We start from the raw sequence: 11,564 nt of genomic DNA, 5'->3' as shown, positions 1-11,564 counted from the left end.
AGAGACTTAAGAGGGTCATAAAATGGAATCTCTGAGTTTTATTTTAAAAACTTATAAAAACTCCAGAACATTGGTGGAACAAAGAACTTGAGACATAGTGCTTGACTTAATTGTTCTGTCTTTCAATTGCTCAAGACCCAAGTGAAGGCTAAGAAGCCCTATAGTTGAAGGTAATATGGGTGAGTTTGAAAGTCATATCAGTTTATTCTAATCTGGAGGAGAATTCTTGATTGAATGCCTGTGTACTTTTGAAGCGTGAAAGCATAGTAACAACTCTTGATCCATAACTAAGTTTAGCTTTGCTCAGGGACTGGCAAAGGGTAAGCTTGGGGGATCTTGTTGACGATCACTAACATCAATTATAAACCATCAACATAACCTGCATATATACTTAATTCCACCACCAAACATAGGTCTAGGGGTTTAAACTCATAAATTCCATAAGTTTTGGTGAATCTGTGTTTGTAGGAGGATTTATCCAGAAAACCATCAAGGAGGACCTATTCGTCAAAGCAAATCACGTTTATCTACAACGAAACTGACATGAGAAGACTCTAGAACACTCCAGAAGACAACCCACCAAAGGAGACCCTAAAGGGCTACCATGTGGGGCTGGCTGGCCCCACCTATAGGTCAGCCAGCCTATGGGCCCCTCCCATCAGTCTTCGCTTTGAATGTTGGTTCTCCATCACCTCCTAGATTGCATCTACACCGTCCTTTTAAGTTAGTTCATCCAATGGTGATCGAGGGAGTTGATGCGGATCGATGATGTGGCAACGCCTTGCCGCCTACTCCATCTCCTCTATATAAGGCACCCCCTACCCCCTCCCTATAGCCATCCCTAAAACCCTAATTCATATCTTCAGGATCGAGCCAGCTATCAAGAGAAGATTAGTCCTCCATAGGATCTAGTCTTATAAATAGTAATAGTGAGATGGAGAGTGAGGGAAGAGTTTGGAGGAGGTGCCGGCCTATCGGTGCTCTCTCTACGGCTTGTACCTTGGCAGATCCAAGTTCTATTTGAGCTTGCCTCTGAGATTTCCCTGGTAATCAGCTTTGGATTCAACTAAGCATCTTGTCTATATTGTTCTTCAGGTTTATGACTCTTTTGAGTGCTTTATTCCTATTCTAAAGGGAGTAAAGTATTACTCATAAGTGTAAGCATGGTACTTAGACTTAGGTTAATCATGGATATACCCTACATTCTGGATTGGTGGTAGCTTACGAAGGTGACTCTTATATCCTTGTTGAATCCTTTGTAGTCCACCCATGATATAAATGAACAAAGCACATAACATCAACTTTATCTTGTTTGATGTGCCTAAGGTTAGAGAGGAATGAATAAAATTTTGGTTATGTTGGTGTTTTCCCACAAACAGAGCCCATGTACTTGATCTCTACCTTGTCTTATGAGCAGGACACACTTCAAGCAAAGTGTGGGGAAATTCGATTCCCCAAGTGAAGGTTCTGAACCTGTCAAACGAAAGTACAAACTCAAAACCAAGACATGTTTGGTGGAAGAAGGTGACATCACCATTAAAGGTGTCACCACAAGAATCCTCATCTTAAGAGCAAACCGAGGTACTTGATCAATGAACTTCACAAGAAGTCCGGTTCAAAGAACTTACAACACCGAACCCTCACCGAAAGAGCTAGCTTGGGGGAGAAGCACTCCCGTGTATCCAAGTAAGTATTCTTTCCCATTTTTGTTTTAATTTTAGTTTCTTTTAATTAGTAAAAACTGATGAATGAAAAATAAAATAAAATTTTTTCTTTGCATTAGTCATTTATAGTAATAATGTGTGATCTAGTGAAGTTGAAAACAAAATAAAAAGGTGTGTCTAGTTTGCTTTAATTTGTTTTTAAGAGCTAAATAAAATAAAGAGGACTCAGAATAATCTCTTAAATGGAAATGATGAATACTTGCTCTATTGTAATTCCTTTCAAGTACCTAGTTTTCAGCCTTGAATTCTCCCAAGTTTTGGATATGACTGTTTTGATATAAGGATTTACTCTGAACTTCAAACTCGTGGGTAGCATATGCTTGATCTAAGTCTAGGTAATTGATAGATATGATATGAGTAGGTCTGAGTTATTGTTTATCTTGTTCCTAGTGACACTAAAGTTCTGGAGATTTACTTTTTGAAAAAAACTTAAAAATATTACATGATGAGTTCCTGTATGACAAAGCCTGAATTCCCACCAGAACCATACATGTTATTTAGGCTAGGAAAACTTTCACATATATGCTGCTTGTAATTGCATTGAGTTTGGTCATGCTTTGTTGACCCTTATGAGAGATTTCTCACGCTCTTAAAATCGAGATCACATACACACCACCCAAATATGCACTACTCCTACACTTGGGGTAGACGCAAAAACATGCCTTCCATCTAGATCCACCAAAAAATGTTCCACTCCTACACTAGGGGTGAACACAACCATGCTGGATAGGTTTTCCATCCACCAAATAAATGCTCTAAGTTTTTGTTACTATCTCTCAAAGTTGTGTTGCAGAAAAGAGGCATGGGGCTATGCAAAAGTTATTCATAAAAAAAGGAAAAAATGTTGAGAAGAAAAATGGACATAAAAGTGTCTGAGATATTGAAAACAATGGGTGCTTAGATGGCCACCTAAAAAAAGAGAAAAAGAGATGAATAAGATAGCCCCTGATATCTAGCAGGTGTTTCCAAGTTCCAAAAGAGAGATAAGTTTTCAAGGAGCAAAGTAGAATTAGGTTAGCCACCATATATCCACACATATGCACATATTGATTTGATTGTATGACTCAACTCTCTTTGGATCCGTTGTTTGACTTTACAATATATGCATTGCAAGTATGCTCCATGTTCAACCCCCTCATACTCCCTGTTCATAAAAACTTTGAAAGGGAGATAACCCATTTGCTTGTTATTTTCAATTCAATAAAGTTTGTTTAGTTTCTATCATCATAAAATAAAGTAGTAGTAGTAAATAAAAATAGTTTCTTTCAAAAATTATGTTTTTCCCTTCAAATAACAAGAGCGAACCCAATGAAGATTTTGCTTGATTGTTGCACTAGCCGATGTGCTCACACATCGGTTAGCCTTGTAGTATCACCTTGCACTAGTCTTTGTTGCAGATATTAAAATCATGAATCAAGACTTTTGAGCAAGCATCAGGAGTGACATCAAGAAGAAGGAATTCAAGTCAAGGACAAGGTGTAAACATGCAATTCAAGAGTGAGGCTAATCAGGCATGGAATGCTCAGAAGCAAATGTCATGGTCCAATCAAAGTCATCATCACATCATGGAGCCATCATGTTTCAAAGCAACAAAGGTAACATCTATAAGCTATGTTGTTAATGTTTAAATAATTACCTTTGACCCGATAAGCACGAAAATGAAGAAATTGATATGATTAAACTTGTTTAGTTTTGCTAACACAAGCTTTTGAGTCATGTCTTCTTCATAATCATAGCCAATACATTTGAATTCATGTTAACCTGATATATGAAAGTTTACACAAAAGCTTGTGCCATATTTTATGTGGAGGTCAGCTGCCTGGCACTAACATGAATCAGCTCAAATTCTTATGCACGTGTTCTTTTTATCTTGTGTGACTTAATCTAACATTAAAAGAGTGTAGATTGAGATGTTAAAATTGAATGATCATGTTTTGTCTTTACATTCTCATCTCTAAAACAAATTCTTAAACATGAACCTCTTTTTATGCAACCAGTTGTCATGTTGAGTTTAGATAAATTTTGTGACCTTATGAACTAGTGGCACTTCAAAACTTTGAACTATCACCTTCATAAATACCCCTTTTTGCCATTTTGTGAAGAGAGACATGGAGCTATTAAAAAAAGTTGGACACATGACGGTCCAAGTAAAATAACACAAACAAAAAAATATGGGCACATGAAGGTCCAATTATAGTAAATGTATATTACATATAAAAATAATAATAGCTCCATGATCTCCAATGTTATCTTGTGGGGGTCAATCATGAGGAGATCTACACACCACATTGCTTTGGTATGATGAATTTCACATATCACATACTATTCAATGTGAGTTTATTTCCTCCTTTTCCATCATATATCATTTCTTCCAATGATTAGCTTGAGAAGTGTCACAACTTTCACTAGGACCACTGTTTAACTTAACAAATACATGGCATAGGTATGTTTCTCCTTCAACTTGATTTCCCCTTTGGCATGATAAATGTTATGCGCTTTTGTTTCATTTCCAATCATGCTATACGCCTCTATTTGCTTTTCAATAAGAGGAATAAAGTTTTGGTTCACTAGTACATTTGTACTAGTAGAACCCTATTGCTTTCACCCTTTGTGTCTTTGAATAAGCACAATGACGATGGAACAGGTGTGGGGGTTCGGCAACTCAACCCCAGCTTAAGCAACTTCTCCTCTGATGAAAAACACCGAGGTTACACACAAAAGCACTTTATCAACATCAACTTTCTGGGCTTCATCTCTATATGAGATGCTGGTTTGTATCTTGGTACCCCCTCTCCTACATTTATCTCCTTGAGAATGAATGCATAAGAAGCCAATTTCTTCATGTTATTAAAACTTAATAAACTCTAAAACATGACCCGAAAATTTGATCATGACTTATCTTATGAGATTGGCTTGTGTAATATTTATTCCTTGTCTTTCACTTAATGCTTGTGGGAACCTTACTCAATTAGGACAACATTACCTAAGTTGTTGTGAAGTGTGATATAGTGATGACAAGACTAGTCCTTCCTTCTAATCAAGTATTTTGGAGACTTTTGTTTTGAACAAAATTTAAAACCATGGCTTCATAACTCCTCTATTGTATAACTGTCCTACTAGAGCCATAGGCAATATCTTGACAAACCCACACTTTCTTGCTACTTAGATTTTGTTTTGAGTTTTGTCAAATCGTGTGACCCTAGTGAGTGATGCACCATGCTTACTTGATCAAGAGCACATACACTTCACCATACATGCTTTACTCTTACACCGAGAGTAAGCAAAAACATGCTTTCCATACTTAGCTATGCTCTTACATTGAGAGCTAGCATAGATATACCTTTTTACCTCTCCATAAACATTCATTTCCACCTCCCCACAACCATGCTTTTCCACCTTTCCACAAAATACAGACTCCATGTATTCAAGATCTCTCTCCATTCTCCATACAAGTCTAAAAAAGAGACATGGGCTATATGTTATGAAAAAAGAGAGATGAAAAAAAGAGAGTTAAAAAATGAGTTTGAAAGATGATAAAAAGAGAGAGAGAGATGAGTAAAAAAAGTGTCGAGCAAAAAAAAGAGGATGAGCATCAAAGATAGCCCATGATCTCAAGCACCTAGATTTGGAGAGAGAATCTTTAAGGAGTTAATACTTCCACTCATATCCACACACGTGCACTCTTGATCATAGTTTGTATGTTGTTTTCCTTCATGGATCCATGCTTTGACTTTACAATATAAACATTCTAAGTGTGCCTTTCAAGGTCTCCTACCCAAGACTCTACATAAGCCATAGTTGTAGGGCCTTGAGGCAAACAAAGATCTTGGTGAGGACAAATACACAAATACCACTGAGTGATTTGAGAGAACCATATGAGAAGTAACATAAGCTATGTTTTGTTATGAAAAAATATTGTGAAAAACTTCAATCTTACTTGAGAAGAAGAAGTGATCTATGTCTTCAGGTCAGAACTGTTCCATTTCTCAATAGCCCAAGGTGATGTTCTAGCCACTTCAAAACCCATAGGTATGAGTATGTAACTTGGAATATCTTTTAGGCTTGCATCGTATCCTAAGAAAGTTGTGCATCAAATCCACCTAAATCTTTGCTTAGTCATTTTTGTTGTTTGAATCCTTTACTCAGACGAGCAAAGGTTTGGTGTGGGGGAGCTTATTGATGGTCCATAACACCCCATTTTATACCATCAACAATGCCTAAATTGGTCATATAAATGATAAAAACCATACTCATAGGTCTTATTTCTAACCATTTCCATGAGTTGTGATGACTATGTGAGTGTAGGAACAAGGTGGCCATATACATGCAAAAACACTTCATCAAATGCTCATTTTAACTACACCTTGTCAAAGATCTCGTCGAGATACATGAAATCAAGTTTTGGTTTACCCAATTCGAAGTCCGGATGACAAAGTTCTGTCTTCTGGAAGATCGCAAGACATGACAGGCTCGGTTTGGACACACTAGACGTTGAGCAACCTGTGCTCAGGTCGGGTGACGTGGACAAGTATCCAAAGGCCACTAAACTTGTCCCAAGGCCTCTCCACTCCCTAGGAAGGCCATGGGAGGTGCTCTTGACCCTAGAGGGCCCTGGGCCATGTCAGGCAATGGCCCATAGCATCAGGCGATGGCCTAGGAGCACCAAACCACCTCTCCCTGCCATGAACACATCACCAATCCATGTGCTAGGCCACATGGAACACATCCATGCCTTGATTTCAAGTCAGTTAGATCCAAGGTCTATCAACACATGTCACATGGATTGGAGGGCCCATTGTCATACTCAAAAGGGAGTTACCGACCAAAGCAACCGCCTTACTAGCATGCAACTACCATCAGGAGTCCATCCAAGCCACTAGATCATACGTTGGGGGAAATGGACCATCAACCGATGGTCAAGGACATTGGCCAACACCCAAGTTTGTCCACCGACCTCCCTTGACATCTACAAGTACCCCCCTTGCAGGAATCGACCTTGGAGAGCTATAAATAGTGGTGTAGAGCTCATTTGTAATCATTCCATCCCATCTCATTCATATTTAGAATAGTCGCAAGGCGAAGCTCTATAGCTACTACACTTAGAAGTAGAAGATAGGGAGAGAGTGAGGAGAAGCTTGGGGAGGAGCCAAGGTTGTCGGCATCCTCTCCACTTGTGTCTCAGTGGATGAAGCTCTTCTTCGAGTGAAGTCCAGCATCTTCTGTGTGGTAACTCTATTCTTTTGCATTACTTAAGTGTTGTTTATATACTGTTGTTTACACGTTTCACCGCTTCGTTAGAGTGCTTTGATCTTATTTCATCGAGGCCAAGATTGGAGTAGTGAGTCTATAGATTAAGCGTGGTGCTTAGGCTATAGCTTGTCTGTGTTTATGGCTAGATCCCCAGATAGATTGTGGTTGGTGGTAGGTGGTGACAGCCCTATCCATCCTCTATATTCCACCACGTTGGTTCTAGTTATTAAATCATAGGGCTCGTTATGCTTGTGCCTAATCAACCCTTTGGGTGAGGTTAGGGTAGGTATGCCCCAAAGTAAACAACCTTGATATAACCTTCCTTAGTCTTGCCTTAGTGTCTTAGAAACCATAGAGATCCTCTCTACCTGTTATCCCCTATCATTGTTCTATCCTTGGACACTCTTAGTTCTTCACTAGTCCACTTCACGTTCCCCGTGGAAATTTGATTCCTTGGAATACTCCCAGATGAAAGCTACATTGATATCCGTGCACTTGCGGATTTATCTGTTTGCCATATCTAGTGTCAACAGTGTCTGGTCACCTAGACCACTCGTTTCTTTCAGTGTGTCCTTTCACTTCATTAACAAAGCAAGCATGCAGCCACACACTCCCTCTCTTTGGCTTAGAGTGCATGCAATGCTTGCCTATTTTTACCCTTCTCAAAGTGCATGCAATGAAAGAGAAGTCGGGCGCACACAAGGCTCCATGTGTGCTCTCCTCCATTCACTTGAGTACAATTTTCTTCTCATTTGCAAATGTGCCAACACCACCAAGTATACAACATCATGTGCATGTGTGTTAGTTTTTCACAAACATTTTATCAAAGGATTAACTCTCTTTTCACCATGCCACTCGATCATAGCAACGATGCAAAGTTAGATCACTCGAGTGACACTAGATGACCGATATGCAAACAAGTTTGCCCCTCCTGATAGTACGGCCATCTATCCTAAACCTGGTCATAAACTTCTCTACACACCTATGACCGGTGAAATGAAATGCCCTACATATACCTTTGCCTTGCGCATTCCATTTCATCTCCTCTAATGTTGATGCAACACATGCACCAACATGATCACAAATGATATGATCCACTTCATATCATCACATGACCGTATTGGTTCATTGATCTTGACTTCACTTGCTCTTCACCATTGTTTTGGTCCATCAGCGCCAAGTCATCACTTAACTTGCTCTTCACACTTGCAACCGGTCCATCAAGCCAAGTCTTGTCTTGATCTTCTCCACCTTAGTCACATGACTCAATGTCATGTCTCATATGCAATGAGCTCCTTCATCACATGTGTGAGCTTTTCAACAAAAATCCAAGCCATCTTCACCGTCATGGCATGAGTTGCTCATACAAGTGTACCTATGGACTAATCACCTATGTATCTCACATAACCACAATTAGTCCACCTAGGTTGTCACTCAATTATCAAAACCAAACAAGGACCTTTTGGCTAGGCCAATTTTTTCTATCACTCCATGGCATCTAGCTTCGTATATTTCATGCGTTTTAGATGTATGTTCCATCTAGATGTTGTATATGTTGCAATGGCTATATACGTATGTTGTAAGTGTATGTTTCAAATGTTTTAGTTGTTTCAAATATTTGTCGCAATTGTTTTATCTGATTGTTGCATATGTTGCAGATGGCTATACACATTTGTTGCAAGTGTGTATGTTTCAAATGTTTCAGCTATTTTGAACATATGTTGCAAGTGTTTTATCTAGATGTTGCATATGTTGCACTAACTATACACGTATGTTGCAAGCGTATGTTTCAAATATTTCAGCTGTTTCAAAATGTATGTTGCAAGTGTTGTATCTGGAGTTACATATGTTGCAGTTGCCACACACATATGTTGCTAGCGTATGTTTGTAAATGTTTTATTTGTTTCGGACATATATTGCAGCAAATGTTTTATGTTGCAAGTGTTGTATGACTAGGCGCGGGAAGTAGGTGCAGACGGAGGTGGTCCCCTCGTGCATGCGGGAAGTGAAAGCGAGCGCAGCGGCCCCACATGCATGCGTAGGTGCATGCATACCACAACAGCAGGTGGGGACCAGCCGGCAAGCATGGTAGCAGCAATGCGCGGCGACAACAGCAGCAGCGTGCGGGGCAGCCCCACATGAATGCATAGGTGCATGCTACCCACAATAGCAGGTGGGGCCCAGCCAGCAGGCATGGCAGTAGCAATGCATGGTGACAACAGCAGCAGCAATACGTGGACAGGTGCGGCAGCAACAATGCTGGCAGGCGGGCAGGAGCTGCATGCATATGTTGTAGGGCCCACCTAGGCAAAGTGGGTGGTGGAGGCATGGTGCACGCGTCCCTTCAGTTGGCCGCATGCATCCAGGGAAGTGTGCATGTGCCATTTCCTGCCACATGTAGCGCGTCAGGCGCATGGGCAAGCAGTAGACGCGGGCGTCCGGACGTTCGGGCGCCAGTCTTTCCCTTACACAAATGATGTTTCAGAAAAAAAAAATCATTAGCAACAGCAGTAGCTGACTTGAGATCTTTGAGAGATTTTTAAAGACAAAATAATACAGGCAGAACTTCTGGAGGCATTATAAATTTATAATGTGGTGCTTCCTGACCACAGCGACGCCGACCGAGCCTAATTGTTTGATGCCAGATGCTCCTCGCTGAGACACTGGTGCAAAAAGAACAAGGCAAACAGCTTAAATCTGCATTTCATTTCTTCTATCTACCTACTGATGACAATATGCCATCCACTTTCTGACACACGTACAAAGCACTCATTATTATTAGTTCCGCACACCAATTGGTACACATACATGCGTATAGCAGTGTAGAACGACGTGAACAGTCCGATCCATATGCAAAACACGTAGTCTTCCTGCGCCAAGTGAGCGACCGACCACCTAGCTAGTTACAACTGGGATTTTTTCCTTTCTAACACATTTTTTAAACTAATTTTAAAACTAACACTATTTATTTTTTTTAAATCTAACACTTTTGGTCACGTCTATTCGCACGGCGCGGCAAATTAACATTGTCGCGCCATGCATGGGGGTGCGGCAAGCTTGTCCACGTGGCAGGGACAAGGCGCCTGACCGGTGACGTGGCCGGCTCTGCCGCGCCACCGATCAGGGCATGGTGGTAACGCACCACGTATCATGGCACGGCAGTGACGCGCCCTGATCTGTGGCGTGGCAGAGCCGGCTATAGGCCCGTGGCCCAGTCCCGCCACGCCACGCCCTGCCCACCGCATGCACGACCCCGCCCACCCACCTGCCCGCACACAGCCGCAGCACTCGCCTGCGTCTGCTGGCTGCCGCGCCTGGCCGCCTGGCCGCCGCGCCCGCCATGCCTGCCCGCCGCGCATGCCCGGCTGCCGCGCCTGCCCGCCGCGAGTGCCCATCACCACGCCTGCCACCGGCCGCGCCATGCACGTCGGTGCGCCACTCCCACCATGCTCACACACGCCCACCACGCCACGAACGCCGGCTGCCCGGTGCGCCCTCCGGCCATGCACGGCGGTTGCCCGCCGCGACACGGACACCCACCACGCCCGCCACTACTCTCACTGCCACGTCGCCACCCTCACTCAGCGCCTGCAACTACCGCTGCTGCCCTCACTGCCGCGCTGTACACCGCTCTCAACTGCCGCACGCCCTTCTCTCTATCCCGTGTCCACCCCCACCGCTGCCGAGGCCAGCGCCCGCGCCTCTCGGCCTGGTCTAGCGCGCCACCGCCATGAGGACGAGCGCACGCTGCTGCCACGAGGACGAGCGCCGCTGCCGCGAGGTACTCTCCTAGTGTATTTGTTGATTGAATCGACATTGTTAGTATAGTAAGTTAGTATAATTAGTAAAGTATAGTTAGTAAAGTTAGTTAGTTTAGTTAGTATAGGCAATATAGTAAGTTAGTATAGATAGTAAAGTTAGTTAGTTTAGTTAGTACAGTTAGTGAGTCTAGTTATACATTATATTTAGTATAATTGGTTGTTGTAGTTAGCCTTGTATAGATGTTAATATTAGATTAGTTAGCATAGTTATAGTTAGAATATGTATTAATATTACTATGGACATTGAGTACGACGATTTCGACGACTTGATGAAGTTTCTTGAAATGCTTTTGTAGATGGATTGTTGTGTTAGAGTTTTTTACGGAGGAAGTGTTAGGAGAGAAGATGGTATGTTTGAGGATATGGAAGAAGAATCGGAATGGTTTGATGAACCTTCTAGCTTCAACGACATTTGTGTCCGTTTGAATGCAAAGTTTGACGTTGATTTCACACTGAATGGGAGGTTTGATACTAGGAAGACTAGGGCACACTATATCCTCATGCCCTTGCATGACCCTGCTCCCTGGTCTTGCTACACTAGGGTGCTCCAAGGTTCCAATGTGCCCATGGCTGAGGTGGTGGTGGAGAATGGGTATAGGATGCAAGGTGTCCTGGACGGGCCGTCCATTGATGGTGTTGGAGGAAATGAACAAGAATTAGGGGTCAAAGAGGAAGCAGCTCAGGGTAACATGGATTTGGACATTTAGTTGATGTAGGAGCAGCTTCATTCAAGTCAAGTAGGTTGTATAAGCAATGATTTCAATGTGAA

Source organism: Miscanthus floridulus, chromosome 2, assembly GCF_019320115.1.
Source record: "Miscanthus floridulus cultivar M001 chromosome 2, ASM1932011v1, whole genome shotgun sequence".
Lineage (NCBI taxonomy): Eukaryota > Viridiplantae > Streptophyta > Magnoliopsida > Poales > Poaceae > Miscanthus > Miscanthus floridulus.
This window is presented reverse-complemented; position numbering follows the sequence as displayed.